This window comes from Dermacentor andersoni, chromosome 2 (genome assembly GCF_023375885.2).
Source record: "Dermacentor andersoni chromosome 2, qqDerAnde1_hic_scaffold, whole genome shotgun sequence".
NCBI classification, from domain to species: Eukaryota; Metazoa; Arthropoda; class Arachnida; order Ixodida; family Ixodidae; genus Dermacentor; species Dermacentor andersoni.
The window spans coordinates 255,439,787-255,462,523 of record NC_092815.1 but is presented as its reverse complement, the minus strand read 5'-3'; the positions used below and the strand labels follow the sequence as shown (position 1 = coordinate 255,462,523).

At 49.6% G+C, this 22,737-nt stretch overlaps 1 protein-coding gene across 1 annotated transcript in view; it reads right to left on the bottom strand.

Annotated features, from left to right (window-relative positions):
* The window catches only part of LOC129387131 (alcohol dehydrogenase class-3-like), a 762,528-nt gene that overhangs the window by 142,715 nt on the left and 597,076 nt on the right, over positions 1-22,737 (bottom strand). The gene's annotated exons all lie outside the window — the stretch shown is intronic.

Sequence of the window (22,737 nt, the reverse complement as noted above, 5' to 3'; positions counted from 1 at the left end):
CGGTTCCAAAAGGAACCGCTACAGAATACGGCCCCAGCACAAGGTGTGGTGATCAGTAACGACCGTAAAGTGGCGGCCGTGCAGATAAGGCCGAAATTTTTGGACGGACCAAACAGCGGCGAGACACTCTTGCTCGGTAATCGTATAATTTTTCTCTGCACCTGTTAGCGTGCGACTTGCGTATGCAACCACACGTTCTTCAGAATTTTGCTGACGTTGCAGAAAAACAGCGCCGATACCGTGTCCGCTGGCGTCAGTATGTAGAAGACTGGGTGCGGTGTTGTCGAAACGACAAAGCACAGGTTCGGACGTGAGGGCACGCTTGAGGGCGTCAAAAGCAGTTTGGCATTCGCCCGACCATACGCAGGGAGCTCCAGAAGGAGTTGATGGAGCGGAGTCGCAATGGTGGCAAAGTTAAGTATGAAGCACCGGAAATACGAAGCTAGGCCAAGGAAGCTACGCAAGTCTTTGGTGCGTTGAAGCCTGGGGAAGCGGAGGACAGTGGTAATCTTGTCGGGGTCGGGTCGAAGGCCCTCCTTGCTGACAAGGTGTCCGAGCATTTTAATGGTTTTGCTGGCGAAGTGGCACTTTTTCGTATTCAGCTGAAGGCCAGCAGCTGAGAGGCATGTCAGGACTTCGTCGAGGCGCTGCAAGTGCTGATGGGAGGTCGACGAAAATATGGTGATGTTGTCAAGATAGCATAAGCAAGTCTTCCACTTTAGGCCCCGTACTACGGTGTCAATCTGCCAGTATCCGGAGCGTAGATCAAGGCTGGAGAAATACTCCGCGCCTTGTAATGAATCTAAAGCATCATCGATTCGGGCCGTGGTTATACATCTTTGCGGGTTATTTCGTTCAAGGCACGGTAGTCTACGCAAAATCGCACTGAGCCGTCTTTCTTACGCACTAAAACGACAGGTGACGACCAAGGGCTTGAAGATGGGCGGATTATGCTACGTTTCAGCATGTCGGCAACGTGAGTATCGATAATCTGTCGTTCAGCGGAACAAACGCGATATGGCCACCGGCGCACTATGGAAGTTCCATCTGTGTGTATGCGATGAGCCGTCGCAGAAGTCTGTCCCAGAAGAGGGGCGTGGACGTCGAAGGAGTCTTTATGCTTGGATAACAACGCCAGTAACTCCCCCGTCTGCTGTGGCGCTAGATCGGACCTGATGGTACTAGCGAGATCAGAATCAGGGACCGGATCCATAGCTGTGGGTGGTTGTGAAACAGCAGCAGTTGAGGTAAGCACAGAGACAGGCTGAGAGTCCAAGACGCACGTGAGTACGGCGCCTTTAGAAAGCAGGACTGGCTCATTGATTGTGTTGAGTAAATCCAAAGTGGCCCTGCCGTTCGTGAAGCGAACAAGGCTGGGTTACAGATCAATCCCTTTGGATAAGCAACGGGCTGATGGTACAACTAAAACGTCACCATCGGTGATGTCAGAGTTAACTGCAAGGAGTTGTTCGCGACCAGGGGGCACCGTACAATCGTCAGCAGTTCGTAAGCGAAGGCGCGGTTAATGTACGTCGTCGGAATTGTCGGTCTCTGTCAAGTTAACGAGGCGTTCACGGCACGACATGAAAGCTGACGCCGAAGAGAGAAAGTCCCACCCTAGTATAAGCATGTGAGCACAGGAAGTCAACAGTACGAACTGGATATGGTGGCCTATCCCGTCCACCGAAACTCTAACGGTGCATTGCGCCGATGGCCGAATCACAACATTATTTGCACCACGAAGAAGAGCTCCACTGTAAGGTGTAGTAACATTGCGTAGACGAGTGCACAAGCCAGCATGAATAACAGATATAGCTGCTCCCGTATCAAGCAATGCTAGGACTGGTACACCTTCTACACACACGAATAAAGTATTGGCCGGGCACGCTGCAGGAATTGTAGTCTGTGCGAGCCATGCAGCTTTCCCTCCAAAAACTGCACCATCTAGTTTTCGGATCGGTAGTCAGGAGTGCGGGTAACCGGTTGCAGGGGTGATGTCGAGCGTCGGAGAGAAACGGGCGAGCGGTGGCGCTTTGGACGGTAGTTGCGAGGCGCTTCGGGAGGTGGAGAAGGTGAGCGTGGGGTGAGCCGGCGCTGGTAAGGACTAGGAGGAAGCAACGGGTCTCTCATAAATATCGTAGCCACGGCGTTCGTCCTGTTGTCGTCTTCGGCAAAAACGCGACATGTGACAGCGAATACCACAATAATAACAAATGGGTAGGAGCGTAGGCCGAGTACTGTATAATCCTGGGGCAGGCGGACGGGGAGGTAGAGCCGCCAGATGGTTGGGGACACTAGTAGGAGCAGGAGGCGCTGTCCGAACGAACGCTGGCTGCATAGCCGCAACCTCAGCATACGAGGTGGATGGTGAAGGAGGGCCACAGCTCGCAGCGCAGGTCATGGAGGACAGCTCCTCTTTGATGATGTCGCGCAGGCCAGGAACCGAAGGCTGAGGCTGGAGAACGGGAGGACTGAGTAGTCCACACGCTTGGAGCTCTTCGCGTAGGAGAGTCCGAATCAGCATACGCAGGTCGGTATCCGACGAAGGAGGCGCGTCACCGACGACAGGTTGTAAACGGATGGCGTGCAGTGCGTCCAGGTGTTGACAAGCCGCGATCACATCGTTAACAGTATTTGGATTTTTGATCGCCAGTGCGTTGAACGCGACGTGGGCAATGCCCTTTAGGATATGACGAACACGATCAGATTCCGTCATGGTGGCGTCAACACGGCGACAAAAGGCGAGGACGTCCTCGATATAAGAGGTGTATGTTTCCTCGGGAAGTTGCGTGCGTCCGTCAAGCTTTTTCTTGGCGACCTCAGAGCGGACGTTGGGAGCACACGTTGGGAGCGCCAAAAATCTGGCGAAGCTGGTGTTTGAATGCCGCCTAGTCAGGCAAGGTGCTTTCGTGGTTGAGAAACCAAGTCCTGGCAACGTCAGTGAGGTAGAATGCCGCGTTGTGAAGCTTGTGCATGTCATCCCACCGATTAGACTCACTCACGCGGTCATAATTGTCCAGCCAGTCATCTGCGTCGTCACTACGAAGGCCAGCGAACATGGTGGGATCGCGCTGCCGCATGCTGACGGTCCATGAAGGAGCGGCCGGTGGGGCAGAGACGGTGACGCCGGAGGCTCCTGGGGGATCTTCTTGGGGCATCCTGTCGGAAAGGTAGAGCAAGCGGCGGCCTGAACGAAGCTTCAGGGAAACTCGAATGCGTAGAGGACCAAGGGATCGAAAGCAGCCTCCTCCACTTGCGAGACAGCTGTTAACCCTCAACGGTTTCTTGCGCCGGACGCGCGCTGACGACGATGACGCTGGCCATGATGATGAATATGTACAGATGAAGAAGATGAAGTGGTATTATAATGCTCACAACATATATATATATAAATATATATATATATATATATATATATATATAGCCGAGAAGAAAGGGGGTTAACCGAAGGGCCCGATTTGCGGATTCATTGATATGACTACATATATATATATATATATATATATATATATAGTGGAGCCTCGATACAACGAATTTGTTGAAGCCGAAAATTTCGTTAAGTCGCGAATTTCGCTAATTCCAGGTGTTACAGTTTCGGCATTAAAACCAACTTCGCCAATTCCCACAACATTGCTGGTGGATAGTACCTTGTCAGTATGCACTTACAAACAAATCCCAAGACGGTCGGGCCATAATAGGGTGGCAATCAGCCCCAGCGCACGAGGTGCCGATCGTGCCGAGACGAATGCATCGATATGGCTCACGACATCCGAGATTTGCGTGTGTTGCGTCGCGCGTAGTCTTAAACCTTGGCCACCATGATGACTGATGGCGCTTAGTGCCCGCAGCCGGCGCCTACAAATTAAACATTGGCAGTGGCTCAGCTCGGCTATACCAGGATATACGTAGCGAAACCTAAGGCATACCATGGTTAGCCTTGGTGAATCTTGATTGCAAGTCCAGGTTACTCTGGTTGTGTAGCTATGTTGTAGCATTTAGAGAGTCATTCGGCGCGCTGTTCGTCTGTTTCCTGGGCGATTCGTTCCCTCTTCATCTCGTTCCGATGTCTATTCCAGGCCTCCTCCTGCTTATCAGAATCCGCCTTTTGCGACGCCGAACTGCGCATGCACAGTGCCCTAGCGGCTGACGACCGAAGAAATTTGGCAGGCGCACGGCCGGACTCGACTCTCTCCTCCGAGTGAGTGGAGTAGTACGGCCATGGCATGCGCTGCACTTGTCAGTGTCTTGCCGTTCTACACGGTTTACCCCGACGTATATCGCGACGACGCCTGCCCGTCCAGCGGGCAGACCTTCACTCTAGCACACATGCTCCGGGAGTGCGGGTCGAGATACCCCAAGCTCAGCAAGGAGAAGTGAGACTCACGTCTGCGTGGCCCCACTCTAGACAAACAGATCCTTGCGGTCAGGCGAGCCCGTCACCGGGCTAGTGGGCTTAACCTACCAGTCCCGACGCGGGACTAGCCGGGTGCGTGACGAGTTCGCGTCCTCGCCGGACCTCCAATAAAGTTCCTTCCACTCACTTGTCAGCCTTGCCATTCTCGCTGCCGCGCGCACGGAGCGCCTTACGAACACTATTGCCATCGAAATTTGGCGTGACGCCAATGTCGTGTCTCGTTCACGGCTGCACCTCCCGTGACCATTTCAGCAGGGCAATGCGGATTTTCCGTGTTCCGTCGGTAAAACGCGATCGACAGCGCCGTGAAGCCTGCAATAGGGCTGCACTTTGTGACAGGTATGTATTGGCATATGCAGTTTACCTCTGAATGAATGAATGTGTGTGCTTTCAAATCAAATCAAATCAAATCACATTTTATTCTCCAGCAAGTATCTGGATGGTCACCTGGGCTAAAAGCTGTACGAACAGCTTGACGAAGTGGCGCTAGGGCCAGATATCGCCAAAGAGCGCCAAGACAGTGCTAGTGATTTCGCGGTGGAATGATGAGATCTGTGAAGATGTGACTTGGCTGTAAAGGGGCCAAAAAATAGTCGCTGTAAAGTGCGTAAAATCTACGTGCTATAAAAGTATGGCGATGACTAATGACGAATACTATGAACATTAATATCCATCTTAGAAGAACGATGCAAAATAAAAAATATATGAGATGGTAAAATTACTTGGAGCACTGCTGCCTCGCCAGAGCCATTGAAACACAAGGGCCTAGAGGCATGTGCTATACGAAAGAGCTATCACAGCGGCATCCTCTGAAGAGAGGACCCGCTACGAACATGTGGGGCTAGCAACATGCAAGACAACATCTTTCAGAAAACTTAGGACTGCGTTGGCGTCAAATAAAGGTTCTGGGCCGAGTAGCATTACGGGATGTAGGGGGATGTGCTGCCGGTATGCTAGGGAAAAATGTTTCCTTCTCTCAGATTCGGCTGCCCGACACTCCGGGAGGACGTGGAGGACAGTCAGCCTTTCCCCGCATCTACCGCGGGTTGGAGGATCATTTTCAGTGAGTAAAAAGTTATGCGTGCCAAATATGTTTCCTATTCTGAGGCGACAGAATAGGACATCTGTTCGCCGTGATATTGTTACGGAGGGCCAAGAACAAACTGTGGCTTTATCACGTGCAGTTTGTTATTTACTTCTGCGTCCCACATACGTTGCCAGTGGTTTTGCAGTTTCCTTCTTAGGAAAGGCTTCAGGTCTGTGACAGGGACCGAAGCAGTAGGATTAACTGCATGCAATAAAATTGATGTGGCCATCTGGTCCGCTAGAACGTTTCCCTCGATGCCCCTATGTCCAGGCACCCAGCATATAAAAACATGTTAGTTAGATATAAAAAAAAATATTATGGGGTTTTACGTGCCAAAACCCCTTTGTGATTATGAGGCACGCCGTAGTGGAAGACTCCGGAAATTTCGACCACCTGGGGTTCTTTAACGTGCACCTTAATCTAAGTACACGGGTGTTTTCGCATTTTGCCCCCTTTGAAATGCGGCCGCCGTGGCCGGGATTCGACCTCGTGCTCAGCAGCCTAACACCATAGCCACTGAGCAACCACGGCGGGTATTGGTTAGATATATAAGCTTTACACAGTACGGAGTAGAGTTCATTCATTACTGGATTTTTGTGGTTACAGAAAGACATCAAGGCCTTCACAACACTGAGGGAGTCCGTATATATAACTGATTTCTGTAGTTTTGATTTATTTATATGCTTTACGGCCGACAGCAGTGCGTAGGCCTCGGCCGTAAAGATACAAGTTTCCGGATGCAGTACGTCGGATTCCGAGAAGGATGGACCGACGGCTGCATAGGGCACCCCGTCGTGTGTCTTCGATGCATCTGTGTAGAACTCCGTGCAGGAGTGTTTGTGCTGGAGTTCCCGGAAATACATTTGGATCTCAATCTCTGAAGCGTGTTTTGTAACTGGCATGAAAGATATATCGCATTGTATCAGCTGCCACTCCCAAGGAGGTAGCAGCTTGGCTGGAGGCATTAGGTGAAGCTCGAGGAGTGGGACATGCATTTCATGACTAAGCTCCCTCACACGCAGCGAGAAAGGCTGTCTTACGGAGGGACGATTACGAAAGAGTGTAGCATATGTGATCTCGTTAACGGTATTAAAACACGGATGTTGAGGATTAGAGTGAGCTTCCAGAAAATATGTTTGGCTGATGTATGTTCTCTGCAGATGAAGTGACCACACATTTGATTCTACATATAGATTTTGAATGGGACTCGTTCTGAAAGCGCCAGTGGCCAGTCGGATGGTGGACTGGGTCTAGCATCTTTAGTGCGCTCGGGGCGGCAGAGTGATAAATCATGGCACCATAGTCTAGTCATCATCGAATGAGGCTTTTATAGAGATTCATTAAACACTTCCTGTCACTACCCCATGTAGTCTGGCATAGAAGTTTCATTATGTTCATTGTTTTTAGACATTCTTCTTTAAGATGTATAATGTGGCGGGCGAAAGTGAGTCTGTAGTCAAGTATAACACCTAGAAGTTTGTGTTCTTTGTTTACAGGTATCTGTTGTCCACGCAGTTCTATGCAAGGATCTGGGATAAGTCCTCTCTTTCTTGTAAAAAGAACACAAGAGCTTTTGTTAGGATTGATCTTAAATCCATTCTTGTCTGCCCACATTGACACTTTGTTCAGGCCGTGCTGTACCTGTCTCTCGCACACTGCGAGGTTACAGGATTTGAAAGCTATTTGTATGTCGTCCACGTAGACAGAATAAAAGATGGCCGGTGGTAATGAAGCGCGAAGCGTGTTCATCTTCACGATGTAGAGCGTGCAGCTGAGCACGCCTCCTTGGGGAACACCCGTTTCTTGCGGAAAAGGACGTGAGGACTTTTACCCGGAAGGTACGATTGGACAGATAGCTTTCTATTAGGTTTAGCATATTCCCATGGATGCCCATTTCGACAAGTCTCTTAAGGTTCCATAACGCCACGTTGTATCGTACGCCTTCTCCATATCGAGGAATATGGATAACAAAAACTGTTTGCGTACAAATGCGTCCCGGATATTTGCTTCTACACGTACAAGATGGTCAGTTGTGGAGCGCCCTTCTCGGAAGCCGCACTGATAAGGATCAAGCATTTTGCTCTGTTCAAGGAAATGAATGAGTCGCCGATTTATCATTTTTTCAAACACCTTACAAATGCAACCTGTGAGGGCTATCGGGCGGTAACTTGCCACTGAGGAAGGGTCTTTGCCTTGTTTCAAAACAGGGACCGCAATGGCTTCCTTACATGCGGTTGGAAGGTACCCTGCATTGCAGATGGTGTTGAAAAGTGTGAGCAGTGTAACTTGCGTGTCATTGTGTAAGTTTTTGAACATTTCATACATGATTCTATCAGATCCCGGTGCAGAGCTCTTGCATGCGCTCAAGGCAGCTCTTAACTCGGCAGCACTAAAAGGACAGTTGTACGGTTCATTCTGTCGACATTTTCTTATGAGTCGCTTGCATTCTTCTATTTGTTTATATTTCAGGAAGGATTGCGAATAATGGTTTTAACTTTATATGTTCTCAAAGTGCTCCCCAAGTGAGTTTGACTGATCTTGCAGTGTATCGCCCTGTGTATTTACTAGAGGGAGTGAATATGTTTGTCGCCCTCTAATTCTATTTACCCTGTTCCAGACTTTCGCCTCATCTGTAAACGAGTTAATACTTGATAAATACTTCTGCCAACTTTCTCTTCTGGCCTGTCGGCGGGTTCTCCTACCTTGGGACATTACTTTTTTAAAGTTGACAAGATTCTCTGTAGTGGGCGAAGCGCGTAGCAATCCCCACGCTTTGTTCTGATTCCTACGTGCGATTCTACATTCATCGTTCCACCACCGGACATGCCGTTTGCATGCCGAGCCACTTACTTCACATGCATTTAGATGCGGCATCTATTATGAAGGCTGTAAAATACTCCACAGCAGCATCAATTTCAAACGAGGACATGTCATCCCATGATATACTAGTTAAGGTTCGGAATTTCTCCCAGTCTGCTGTGTCAATCTTCCACCTAGGAGCCTGTGGTGGATATTCGTTTTCTTTAAGTGTTCTTAATAGTATGGGGAAGTGGTCGCTTCCGTAAGAATTTTTCGCAACTGCCCATTCGAGTTCAGTCAGTATGGACGGGAAAACTATGCTCAGATCAATTGAAGAAAAGGTATTGTTTGCAAGACAGTAATATGTGGGTTTCTCCTTATTCAGAAGGCACGCGCAAGAAGAAAAAAGGAACTGTTCAACAAGACGACCTCGCGCATCTATACGAGAGTCGCACCACAGGGAGCTGTGCGCATTGAAATCGCTAAGAACAACATAAGGTTCTGGGAACTGATCTATAAAGGATTGGAATTCATGTTTCGTTAATTTGTAATGTGGGGGTATGTAAAGAGAGCTAATGGTGATGAGTTTGTTTAGGAGAACAGCTCGAACCGCCTCTGCTTCGAGAGGCGTTTGTAGATGTAAAAGTTGACACGCAATGCTCTTATGGATAGCAATGGCGACACCGCCCGATGATGCGACAGCATCATCGCGATCTTTGCGAAAAGTTATTTACTGTCGGATAAAGTTTGTGTGTTTAGATTTTAGGTGTGTTTCTTGTAAACACAGCACTTTTGGATTGTGTTTTTGGATGAGTTCCTCCACATCATCAAGCTTTCTAAGAAGACCTCTGACGTTCCATTGAATTATTTGTGTATCCATATTGGAAGTCAATAGGTGCTGTGTGTACAGAAACACAAGTGTTAATTAGAGGTTTCAGAGATTAGATTGCAGAGCTCTTTCGAAACCCTGTAATCGGGGTTTTGCCCTTTCTGGAGCGTTCGAGGTAGCCTCGCCGCTCCTTAGGCGCTTGGCGTGCCGTGAGGATAGATGTAGTGTCCATTGCCTCTTGTGAGGCGCCGGACACGTGCTCTTGTGAGCGCGAAGTTACTAGGGAGGGTCCCGCCTTGGAGGGCAAGACCCCTGCGTCCACCAGCCCGGAGGCAGATGGGGCTCCCTGGGGGATTTGGCTGTGCCGGCCGTTGCCAGCACTGGAAGCGATGTGGGAAGTTGAGGCAGCCTCGGCTGCGCCCACCTTCGGGGTCGATGTTCCCTTCTCCTCGGTTGACGGAGCAGCGCTAGCTGCAACCACCGCGGGGGCAGATGGCGTAACTGCCGACTCACTTCTTGTGGGTCGGACAGCCGCCGGAGGCCGTTGTGACGCTGCCCCCTGACGCGCCACATCGGCAAAGGTTTTCTTTGGCAGGTAGGATACCCGCCTGCGTGCCTCCTTGAAACTTAAATTTTCCTTTACTTTAACTGTTACGATTTCCCTTTCTCTTTTCCAAGACGGGCACGACCGCGAGTATGCGGCATGCTCGCCATCACAATTAACACAATGTGGAGAGTTCTGGCACGTTTCGGAGGAATGTTCATTGTCACTGCACTTGGCACAAGTCAGCCGGCCTCGACAGTTCTGTGAACTGTGGCCGAAACGGTGGCACTTAAAGCATTTGAGAGGATTGGGAACGTTTGGCCGAACACGAACTTTGATATAACCGGCCTCGATGGACTGGGGAAGGACACTTGAGCCAACGGTGAGTATCAGGTGCTTCGTCTTGATCTCTTTTCCATCTCGCCTGATCTTAATTCGTTTAACATTGATAACATTCTGGTCACTGAAGTCCTCCAAGCGTTCAGCCTCAGTGAGCTCCATCAAGTCATCGTCAGAGACAACACCACGGGTGGTGTTCATCGTGCATTGCGGGGTTATAATTATTTGGGTTTCCCCAAATGACACTAATTTTGACAATTTTTCATATTGTTTTTGATCGCGGAGCTCCAAAAGGAGATCACCGCTTGCCATCCTCGACGCCTTATAACCAGGACCAAAGACTTCAATCAATGACTTGGAAACAAGGACGGGTGAGATCGTTCGTACTGGTTTATCTGGTTTTGCAGAATGAATGACATGGAAACGCGGGAAGGATTCTATTTGGTGGCCAAAAAGCTGGAAGACTTCATCGGTGCGCCCTCTTTTCTGAGGGCGATCAGGTAGTGGAGGTAAGGAAGTAGCCATGTCTAGACGTGTAGTTTTCGGCAGCAACGCTAGCCACCCACCATGGAGTCCAACAAAGGGACGCTGCAGGGCCTGAAAAACAGGGCCTGCAAACGCCAGCTGTACGCTGCCACTATAACCCAATATGACACAACCAAGGTTGGCTACTCACACAAGGTTAACCCTTGCTGCCAGGTAGGTCCCGAAGTAATAAAGAAGTGAGGAGGAGACAGGAGAGGTGGAAGGTAAGGAAAAGACGAAGGTTGTAGGGAGAGATATACAGGAAAAGTCAACTACCGATTTCCCCCGGGTGGCTCAGTCCGGGGGTGTCGTCTATGTGAAGCAGAGGCCAAAGAGGTGTGTTGTCTCCGTAGGGGGGCCTTATAGGTCCAAACACCCGGTATCGGTTCAACCTCCAGGATCCCCCTTTCTCCAGACACGGCTTAGCCGCGCACGGCTACACGCAGGAGGGTCCAACCCTCGTGTGCTCGGGTCCGTGGTGTCGCAACGCACTAAACGCCTGCTGACGCAGGCGCCCCTGCGGGGCAGTTTACCTCTGTTTTTATCATTACTGACTCATACGAATAATCTCGACGGAGACGCAAATGTATTTGAGTTAGCGAAAAAAACGATCTCTGAGATCGCGCGACTTGGTTGAGTGAAACGCGAAGTTTTTTTTCTACCGTCTCACTGCGTCCGTCCCTAACACGCCGTCATTTCGCAACTTCACACCGTGCACACTTGCAGCTTGAGAAACGCTCCGCGAATGCTCGTGATGTTGGCCTAGTTATCTGTCGGAGCCAAGTTTACCTGCACTGCCGGGCTGACGTGGGAAACAGCGTCCACTGTGGAAGTAAAAATTAAAATTAAATTATGGGCAAAAGAGTACGCATTTGGGCTGGTTGGTTCATGATTACGAGCAATAAAAACAGCGCAAAACGACGGGACGAGTGAGGGGACACAGACAACAGCGCTGTTGTCTCTGTCCCCTCACTCGTCCCGTCGTTTTGCGCGGTTTTTATTGCTCGTAATTATGGGGTTTTACGTGCCAAAACCACTTTCTCATTATGAGGCACGCCGTAGTGGAGGATTCCGGAAATTTCGACCACCTGGTGTTCTTTACCGTGCACGTAAATCTAAGCACACAGGTGTTTTCACATTTCGCCCCCATCGAAATGCGGCCGCCGTGGCCGGGATTCGATCCCGCGACCTCGTGCTCAGCAGCCCAACACCATACTGTGGAAGTAGCTGGTAGTGCTAGTTAGCAATCGTCGCTAGTTATCGTATCGTCATTCTTGTCGGCATCAAGTAATATTTACTTGCAGAAGGCTTTTATGTTCGTTTAGCGAATATGGATGCAGTACGGTATATATGTACTAAGGCTCATTTTCCTGTAGTCAAGTAGCGCGTCTTATTGTGTAAGTGGAATATTTCAGGGGCACCTTCGCTGTCACCCAGACATCTGGACTTCATACTGACATGTGTACTTGTTTATCTTTTTCAGGTGACCGCTGTTCAACGTCAAACAAATGTTATCGCTCAGAGCGGGACGCGCCGCGCATGTATCGGAAGTTTCTCAAAAGTTATCGAACGTTCTATCCACTTTCTGTCGTCGCCGAACCTAGTGTAAACTGATTCCATGTATGAGCGACGCGAATGGTGCAGAAATTTCCAGAAGACACGCGGGCACCAGAGATTGCTCTCGAACGTTCGATGGCTTATATATAAAAGCTGACGCGCTTGACCCGCTGATCAGATTTAGACGATCGCCGACTGCGTTCGCCGCTATCGTTGTGCTTTAAGCGTAGCCTGCTTTTGTGGGCAGAGGTTCGGCTGTAGCATTGGAGTATCACAGTATTGCTACTGTGTTCTTTGCCGTCACTGCCACGTGACATCACCGAGGCTGTTTGCGTACACACACCAGTTCAAAAAAAAAGAAGGATGCGGTCGATCGCTATGCTCGTACCGTGGCGCGTTCTAAGAGGATGACAGGCGCCCCACAAATAGGAGGTATCACCGATTTCGGTCATCCTGACCATTTTTGGCATTTTTGTAGATCTAAACACACTTTATGTGGGTAAATAACGCAGGCAGCTTGGCATTCTATTGTCGTCCCCACTGTCTTGTATGTATGTACGCTTAGCACTGTGGCACAATATAAAGCAAGACATGCAGTGGTGCAACGTGATATTTACCCTAAGATCTACACCTCATGCCCTATTCGAGTCATGCGTTTTTGTGCGCACTCATAGTGTTTTATTACTTATTCACTTTACGCTACAGGTACGGCGGTTTCAGGCCAAGCAGGAACTTGTAAAACGCTGCCAAGCTCTTCTTCCAGCCGTTCGTTACGCTGAAGAAACCTCCGGGTACAAAGCATTCACCAGCGGGCTCGATGGCTACCTGACGATGACAAAATATGACGGCGGGTATAAGTTGTTCCGGTCTTGTCTCACACGCTGCTTGTTTGGCCGCGAGTCTCGCATGGGGTGGCTGTCGCGGCGCGCAGCGGCGCGATGGCGCCACAATGCATCGCAAAAGGCGGATTGTCGTCACTGTGGTTGTGGCGCACGCGAGCTCTCCTTTTCAATCCTCCGACGTGTTATCAGGCATGCGACGCAGCTGGCGAGGCGAGCGGAGGCGACCGCAACGACGAGGAACGCGCTGTGGTGTCATACCAAACGGTGGCTGCGGAAAGGCGCGGCGGAACAGCTGTGGCTCGGTGCTACTAGTGGCGCATGCGCAGTAGTGACTAGGTAGCGATAGAGAGAAATATCCGCGGCGAGACGCGCGTTCTGATGTCATGTGCCTCCTCGGAGCACCGTCACGGCGAAATCGCAAGTTCGCGGCCAATACTACATAATCATCATCATCAGCATCATCATCATCAGCCTGGTTACTCCCACTGCAGGGCAAAGGCCACTCCCATACTTCTCCAACTACCCCGCTCATGTATTAATTGTGGCCATGTTGTCCCTGCAAACTTCTTAATCTCATCAGCCCACCTAACTTTCTGCCGCCCCCCTGCTACGCTTCCCTTCCCTTGGAATCCAGTCCGTAACCCTTAATGACCATCGGTTATTTTCCCTCCTCATTACATGTCCTGCCCATGCCCATTCCTTGTTCTTGATTTAAACTAAGATGTCATTAACTCGCGTTTGTTCACTCACCCAATCTGCTCTTTTCTTATCCCTTAACGTTACACCTATCGTTCTACTTTCCATAGCTCGTTGCGTAGCCCTCAATTTCAGTAGAACCCTTTTCGTAACCCTCCAGGTTTCTGTCCCGTACGTGAGCACTGGTAAGACACAGCTGTTATAAACTTTCTCTTGAGGCCAGTGGCGTAGCCAGAAATTTCGTTCGGGGGGGGCTCACGATGCAGCTCGGCCACCTCCTAAGAGGAAACATTAGCTCGGATGCTCCTATCTAAATACATGTAGAAGGAAAATTCGTTTTTCTCGGCAACCACTTCACCAAATTTGATGAGGTTTGTTGAATGTAAAAAAAAAAAACTTAAATTCTAGTGATTGTTTCCAATTTTCGATTTAGGTCGTCAATATTTTATTAAAAAGTGGCAAACATCAAAAATTTTCAGAGAACGAAAGACTGAAGTTTACAACTCTGTAAATTATCAATGAAAATTGATATCACAATTCTGTAAATTGCACATAATACTACATCTACAGCGGACAAAATAGATGGTACACATGAGTCTCAAAAAATTAAGTATTATGGAAATAAGGCTTTTGCAGACCCTTGTACATAACATAACCAATTCAAATGGACATATCGAATTTGTCTGCTTTGAATGGTGTTATGGATGCCGTTTAGAGAACCACGATATCTGTTCTTGATGAAGAGCGATTAAATTGTAAACTTCGTGCTTCTACCTTTTTCGGGGTTTCGAATTTTTCAAAATATTTTAAACAAAGTTCGGGCCCTAAATCGAAATTCCGCTTCCAACAGACACTAGAATTTAACTTACTCTCTCAAATGCAACAAATTTCATTAAAAGCGATTCAAGAGTTATCTCAGAAAAGCGTTTCTGCGTTTTACATGTATCTGAATAGGCCGCGTTGGAGTTGGGCCCGAGCTAAAGCTGCCTCTTAAGCAATTTGCCTAGGGATGAAATATATTAATAATTTATTTATTTATTTATTTATTCATTTCCTCAAAGGTCTCTGTTGAGACATTACATGAGGGAGTGGGGAGTTAGTGACAAAGATAGGTACTACAAATTACAAAGGGATATTTTCGATGAGTCGCTTGAATGCAAGTGGGTCGATAATAACTGTATAACTGTAACGATAATAACTGTATTGTCGTTACCAAAGATGCTGCAAACGAATTCTTGAACGCTACACACTGTCAATACAAGCAAAATATGTATTTTTTCATAGAATATTGACACAAGATCATTTCGAATTACACGCGCCAGCCGCTTCCTGCGTCCGTCCAGCTGTTTACTGCTACCTGCGAAAGATAGCGGCAGTGAAGCGGGCAACACGGGCTCGCAAGGCACGCGCAATCGGAGCAGCGTGCTATGAGCGCGGGACACGAGGGAAGAAGAAGTGCGGGACTGTGGCGAAAGAGACTGTGGACGTTTTAGCGAGGCTCTCGCTTAGCTGTTTGTCGGGCACAAGTTCGCCCAACGTAAAGTTATTAAAGTAGCGTCACTCAACTGTGCGTGACATTTCTGGTGGAGGTGCGGGGTAATGATTTCAAGCTCTCCTCGAGTCAAAGAAAGGAGCCCGGACTCACGGCGACTTGGACCCATCGAATTGACTCCTGTTCACCAACGCAGCAGCCGTCGGCTACGTGGTGAGCCCCCCGAGTTTTCACCTTTGCCGGATTCTATCGGAGCATCAGCAGCTGCTAACGGAAGCGCTACCGAGATGGCAACCCAAATCACGCCAACTCACATCGTGGTGAACTCGCCAATGACGCCAGAGCCTTTCGATGGCGACACATTTGAAGACGCAGAGGACTGGCTGGAACGCTTTGAGCGCGTCGCTGAGTTCAATGGATGGAACGAAAGCGCAAGCTACGAAACGTTTACTTCGCGTTAGAGGACAGCGCACGAACGTGGTTTGAAAACCACGAAGCGACATTTGTCTCGTGGGATGCTTTCCGGCGGCAGTTGCTTGCGACTTACCCGAGTACCGACCGCAGGGAGAGGGCCGAAGCTGCCCTGCAGGCAAGAAACCAGCGGAACAATGAAAGCGTGGCCATGTATGTAGAGGACATGTCCCGCCTATTCCGCCGAGCTGATCCGAATATGAGCGAGGACAAGAAATTATGCCAACTAATGCGGGGCGTAAAACAGGAACTGTTCGCAGGGTTCGTTCGGAGCCCGCCGCGCACAGTCGCTGAGCTTCGTTCAGAGGCCACGACAATGGAAAGCACGTTGCAACAGCGATCAAGGATGTACAAGCGGGAGATGAACATCACCTCTGTAGACGCAGTTCCAGCCGTCTTCGGAAACAGCGTGGAGGTTATACGAGAGATCGTGCGATCTGTAGTGCGAGAAGAGCTTCAGAGGATACGGCTAGACCAGAACGCTCCAACGCCCTCTTCGCTGGCAGACCTGGTTCATGAAGAGGTCAGGCAGGTGGTCCGGGAACCACAGCTCAGCGCGCAGCCTCAAGCGCCACTCCTGCGCCAACCGAACGTACGTCTCATATGCCGATGTTCTGCGGCAAACTTCCGGACGTGCTGATGTCGCAGGCATTTCCTCTATGAATAGCTCGATGCCTCGAAATACGCTGCCGCCACCCGAAAGAAGATTTAGGAAGAGCGATGTATGGCGCACTCCTGACCGAATACCGCTCTGCTACCACTGCGGTGAGGCTGGCCACCTGAATGTGCCACTATCGCCAGGCAGGGCTTCGTGGTTTTCCGGTGAACGCACCTTGCCCTCGAAATGGCGAGCGTCCCTTGGACATCGAAGAGTACCTGTCCACTCGTCAAAGCTCCCCATACGCCTACCAGCAACACCAACCTCGATCAACAGCGCCGTTGAGGCATCGGTCACCGAGCCCCCACCCGTCTTCAAGCTCCCAAAGACGCCGTTCACAGAGCCCGCGTCGGGAAAACTAGTCAGCGACCTCGGGAGGTAAGGCCGCTGCCGACGCGAAAAGAGAAGAACCTCCATCGATGATTCCGAGCGACGACGAGGGACTCAGAAACCAGTGCCATAAAAGCGCCGTTGCTTCCGATTTACGTGTGTTTGTCGTCGGTTACGAAGTGAACGCGTTAGTGGATACAGGTGCGGATTACTCGGTAATATGTAGTGAGCTCGCCAGAAAACTAAAGAAAGTGCTGACTCCATGGACAGTGCCACAAGTTCGCACAGCAGGAGCACACCTCATCGATCCGATGGGCAAATGTACGGCTAGAATAGGAATACGAGGCTTCACGTACGTCGCCAGCTTTCTCGTGCTTTCCGAGTGCTCAAGAGACTTGATTATTGGCATGGACTTCTTGCAGGATAATGGCGCTATAATCAACTTGCGGGAATCATGTGTTTCCTTCTCAACCAAGCACGCTGTCGCAGCATTCAACACTGAAGAAAACTTCGACGCCCTTTACATTGCCGATGACGACGTGATGCTTCCTCCGAGATCCAGCGTAGCCGTCACAGTCAGAAGCGACGCGTTCAGCGACTACGAAGGAATTGCAGACAGCAACACCAGTCTCCTACTCGAAAAAGGGATCTGCATGGCAAGAGGCCTTGTTCAGCTGCGTGGCGGATGTGCCAATGTTTTCCTCACTAATTTTGGAAATGAGGTGCAACATGTCGCGAAGGGAACCGTTATTGTCAGCCTTAATAACTTCGTCCAAGTTACAGATCTCAGCATTCCAGAGTCTTCACCATCGAATTTCCAAGGTGTGGATTCTGTCCTTGCTGCCATCGACATCGAACCGGGCCTATCGCCCAGACAGAAGGAGCAAATAGAGAACCTCGTAAGAGAATTCGCCGAATGTTTTAGAGCGCAGCTCTTTGGCGTCCGTTCCTGGGTTTCGCGTCGTCGTCGGCGTTGTCGTCGGCCTCGTAACCAGCTCCGCCCCCCTTTCATCCCCCCAGCGCTAGCAGCGACCGACTGATACCGCTGATGCCGCTGACGCCGCTAGAGAGTCAAGATAACGTGACTGCATAGAACACCGTCGCCGCCATGCAGAAAGAGGAGGAAAGGGTCCCCCCCCCCCCTGTTCTTGTGTGGCGGATAGGGTGCTCTTCAGTTGCCGACGCGCCGGTTATTTCACGTAGGCCCCGGCACGTCGACGAATACGTGACCACCTTCCCACGGCTAGACCTGGTTCTTAGCGCTGCGGAAGCGAGGGTATCATATTGTTTGTGTCGGCATCGGCGGCGTTGTCCCTGAAACCAACTCCGCAGCTGGGGTTGACTCACTATCGGCGTCAGCGGCATCAGTCAGTCGCTGCTATCTCTTCCCTCCTCCCTTTATCGTGTTGTCCGCTTGCTGCGCGCGCTTCTGCCCCCATCGTTTGCCGCTGGGTGTACACGCCGCCCCCCTCCCCCCTCTTCCTGCGAGTCTCCGGTTGTCAAAGCGCCGGCTCGAACTTAATTCCTTTCTTCGCTCCTCCTCCAATGCAACCCCTGTGCGGTGGCAATCAGAGAGCCAGATCGGTGGGACGTCGTGCACTTCCTGCAACTCGCATTAACCGTCCATCGATCCACACCGATGTTAGTAGTGGGGGACTTTAATGTTGACATAAAGACAAACAGCAATTTCCTAACACTTATGCGGGAGAACATCCCGTTCCTCTCGCTCGTAACGCGTCCCACGGCTGTGACAACCTCGCGAGGCACTTGTATAGATCTCGTCTTTGAGAATCAAGCATTGGTGTACCAAGTCGAACATATATCAGTCTATTTCTCCGACCACAAAGCTTCCTTCATGACTGTCAAGAACTGTTAGTGGAGTCTTTGTTAAAGGAATACGTGTGAAAAATACACAAAAAAATTCTGTGATAGCGCATACATGTGTTGCTCGATTTCTTTGCCTCAATCTATCGAAAAGGTGAAACAGCTTATTTGCTGCGCTCAAATTTCGCATTAGGAAGTAACGTAATCGTCGGTAAATTTTTTCAATGTCATCCAAAGTTCGGCGGACATCTATTGCTAAACATCGGGTAATTCTTGACGAATCAGTGAGGCCTATTTGCCAGCATCCGTACCGAGTGTCACCAAAAGAGAGGGAAGCCATCGGAAGTCAAGTTAAGGAAATGCTTGAAGACGACGTAATTCAGCCGTCGGCAAGTCCGTGGGCGTCGCCTGTAGTACTGGTAAAGAAAAAGGACCAAACTTTGCGCTTCTGCATTGATTACCGAAAGCTGAACGCCGTCACAAAGCGGGATGTGTACCCACTTCCAAGAATCGATGACACTCTAGATAGACTACGAGATGCCAAATTCTTTTCCTCCCTAGACCTCAAAACCGGCTACTGACAGATAGAAGTGGACGAACGAGATCGTGAAAAGACGGCGTTTGTGACGCCAGACGGACTGTACGAGTTCAAAGTGCTCCCATTCGGCCTTTGTTCCGCACCTGCCACATTTCAGCGGATGATGGACACTGTGCTCACCGGTCTGAAATGGCAAACCTGTCTTGTTTATCTTGACGATGTCGTGGTTTTTTCTACCACCTTCGAGCAGCAAGTAGAACGACTGCGGGCTGTGATGGAAGCTATTAGATCAGCAGGTCTGACGATAAAACCGCAGAAATGTCATTTCGGCTTTCGCGAGCTCCTTTTCCTCGGCCATGTCGTCAGTTCAGAAGGCATTCGCCCGGACCCTGAGAAGACTGCGGCAGTGAATAAATTTCCAAAACCAACCGACAAAAAGGCTGTTAGGCGATTCTTAAGACTTTGCGCCTACTACAGACGCTTTGTCAAAAATTTTTCAAAGATCGCCGAACCACTAACGCGGCTAACAAAAGAAGACGTGCCTTTCGTCTGGTTGAATCAGCAGGAGAATGCTTTCAATGAGCTCCGACAGCGTCTTCAGAACCACCCAGTTCTGGCTCATTTCGATGAGGAAGCCCAAACTGATATTCACACAGACGCAAGCAATTTAGGCTTCGGTGCCGTCCTTATTCAGTGGCAAAACGACGAGGAACGAGTCATTGCGTATGCCAGTCGAACACTTTCGAAGGCTGAGGTGAACTACTCAGCGACAGAAAAAGAATGCCTCGCGCTGATATGGGCCATCAGCAAGTTTAGACCATGCTTATATGGCCGACCATTCCGAGCTATCAGCGACCATCATTCGTTGTGCTGGCTGGCGAATCTCAAAGACCCATCTGGACGGCTGGCAAGATGGAGTCTACGGCTGCGGGAGTACGATATAACGGTCGTATACAAGTCCGGTCACAAACATAGTGATGCAGATTGCTTGTCACGTGCACCGATTGAATACACCGAATCTACGCTTAGGGAACGTGAACAGGATTGCCCGTTCCTAGGAGCTGTGACAACATCACAAATGGCTCAGCATCTGCGATCCGACGCGGAGTTACGCCTGCTCATTGATTACCTAGAAGGACACCCTGTCGACATTCCACGAGCTTTTGTCCGCAGCTTGTCGTCGTTCGTCCTGAGAAATAATGTCCTGTACAAAAGGAATTTTGAACATAGTGCAGAGACGTTTCTGCTCGTCGTATCTTCAAAGTTACGACTCGAGATATTGGAAGCATGCCATGACGACCCATCAGCAGGATATTTAGGAGTGAGCAGAACATTCGCTCGCATCCGCATGAAGTATTACTGGCCAAAGTTATTGAATTCTGTGCAACACTACGTAAGAACATGCCGGGACTGCCAAAGACGTAATATACCACCACTCAAGCCAGCAGGTCTCCTACAACCGATACAGCTACCGGAAACTCCATTCGCACAAGTAGGAATGGACTTACTTGGCCCCTTTCCCACATCGTCATCAGGAAAGCGTTGGATCGTAGTTGCAACTGACTACCTAACTCGATATGCCGAGACAGGGTCTCTTGTCAAGGGAGCGGCCATTGAAGTAGCTGATTTTTTTGTCACTAACATAGTACTACGGCACGGTTCTCCTAAAGTTCTCATCACGGACCGAGGAACGATATTTACTGGCCGCTTGACACAGTCCATTATGAAATTGACGCACACCAGTCACCGAAAAACCACCCCATATCATCCGCAGACAAATGGGCTGACTGAGCGACTGAACAGAACGCTGACTGATATGCTGTCAATATACGTGGACATGGAGCACCGAACATGGGACAGGATACTACCGTACGCAACGTTCGCGTACAATACCGCTGTGCAAGAGACGACTCAAATGACAGCTTTCCAACTCGTTTTTGGCTGGACCGTCTCCACAACCTTAGATGCAATATTACCAATAGATGAGACCTCCGAAAATGACAATGACGTCAGCGACTTCTCACAAAGAGCTGAAGAAGCACTGCAGCTGGCGCGACACCACATTCAGCAGCAACAGCAAACCGACGCGGACCGATACAACTTTGGACGAAGAGACGTCCAGTATGCTCCTGGAGACAAAGTATGGGTGTGGACTCCCGTACGGATGCGCGGCCTATCCGAGAAGCTTCTCCGTCGTTATTTTGGCCCGTATAGGATAATTCGCCGAATTAGTCCATTGAACTACGAAGTTGCTCCAGAAGGTCAAGTAACCTCATCACGACGGCGGCATCGAACAGAAGTCGTCCATGTCGTCCGAATGAAACCACACTACGACAGGCAATAACTGCTTCCGCCTACAAACATGGCGAGTTCATGACAGTCTAGAAACCACCGTCTTCTGTATGAGCATCGGGACGATGCACTCTTGGAAGGGGGACAATGACACAAGATGATTTCGAATTAGACGCGCCAGCCGCTTCCTGCGTCCGTCCAGCTGTTTACTGCTACCAGCGAAAGATAGCGGCAGTGAAGCGGGCAACACGGGCTCGCAAGGCACGCGCAATGAGCTCGGGACACGAGGAAAGAAGAAGAGGTGCGGGACTGTGGCGAAAGAGACTGTGGACGTTTTAGCGAGGCTCTCGCTTAGCTGTTTGTCGGGCACAAGTTCGCCCAACGTAAAGTTATTAAAGTAGCGTCACTAAACTGTGCGTTACAATATTATACTCGTATGTGCCAAAAATTGTGCCCAACATAACTGACGTCAATGCTTCCATGTTTTTGTCTAACTAGTAAGTAAAGAAAATATCACACGAACTTTAGAACTACATCAGTTCGAAACCAGCAAAGCAGTGCATGCCGCTCATATGAAAATGTAAAGGCCATGAAATGAACAAGTTGAGCACAAATATGTTAATGAAACTTTGTCATTCAAGATCCTTGGCTACTTTCTTGTACATATGCAAGGGCCAGTGAAAAATCTCAATGACGCTGTCACTTGTTCCAATGTATTACGCAGGAGCAGCTGTCACCGGTCATGTATCGTGAGTAATTGCACCGAAATTATAGTCGCAACAGAGAGCACGTATAAAAAGCAGGAGTTCTGCAGAATATACGAGGGCCAGTCAAATGAAAGTGAGCCAATGCGAATAAATGACAGAGGGGGTACTTTATTTAAAGGTAGCCTCCATGAGTATTTGGACATTTGTCCCATTGACTAACGAGTCGCCTAATTCCCGTCTCATAAAGCTCCTTGGGTTGTTGCTTCAAAACGTCTGCAACTGACTCTCACGTCATCGTCCGATAGGAATCTGTTTCCCTTGAGCTGTTTTTCGGTTGCCCCAAAATGTGGAAGTCGCAAGGCGACAGGTCTGAGCTGTATGGCGGATGTTGCAGCGTTTCCCGCTTGAACTTTGCCAGTTTTGTGTTAACCACATCAGCGGCGTGTGGACGGGCATTGTCGTGGAACAAGCTGACCCCATTCGTCAATTTTTCACGTAGTTTGTTCTTGATTGCAACACGCAGCCGATCCGGCGTTTCACAATATCGGAAACAATTGATACTCTCTCAAGATTTAGCAAATTCTATCAGTAATGGCCCCTGACAATCGAAAAATAAAAGTCAGCAATATCTTTCCGGCGGAAATGACGGCCTTTGCTTTCTTTGGGGGAGGTGAATTCGAATGTTTCCATTGTAAGCTTTGACGCCGTGTTTCAGGCTCGTAGCAGTGGCATGATGGTTCGTCTCCGATCACAATTGCAGAAAAGAAATCGTCACCCTTATTGTGATACCGGA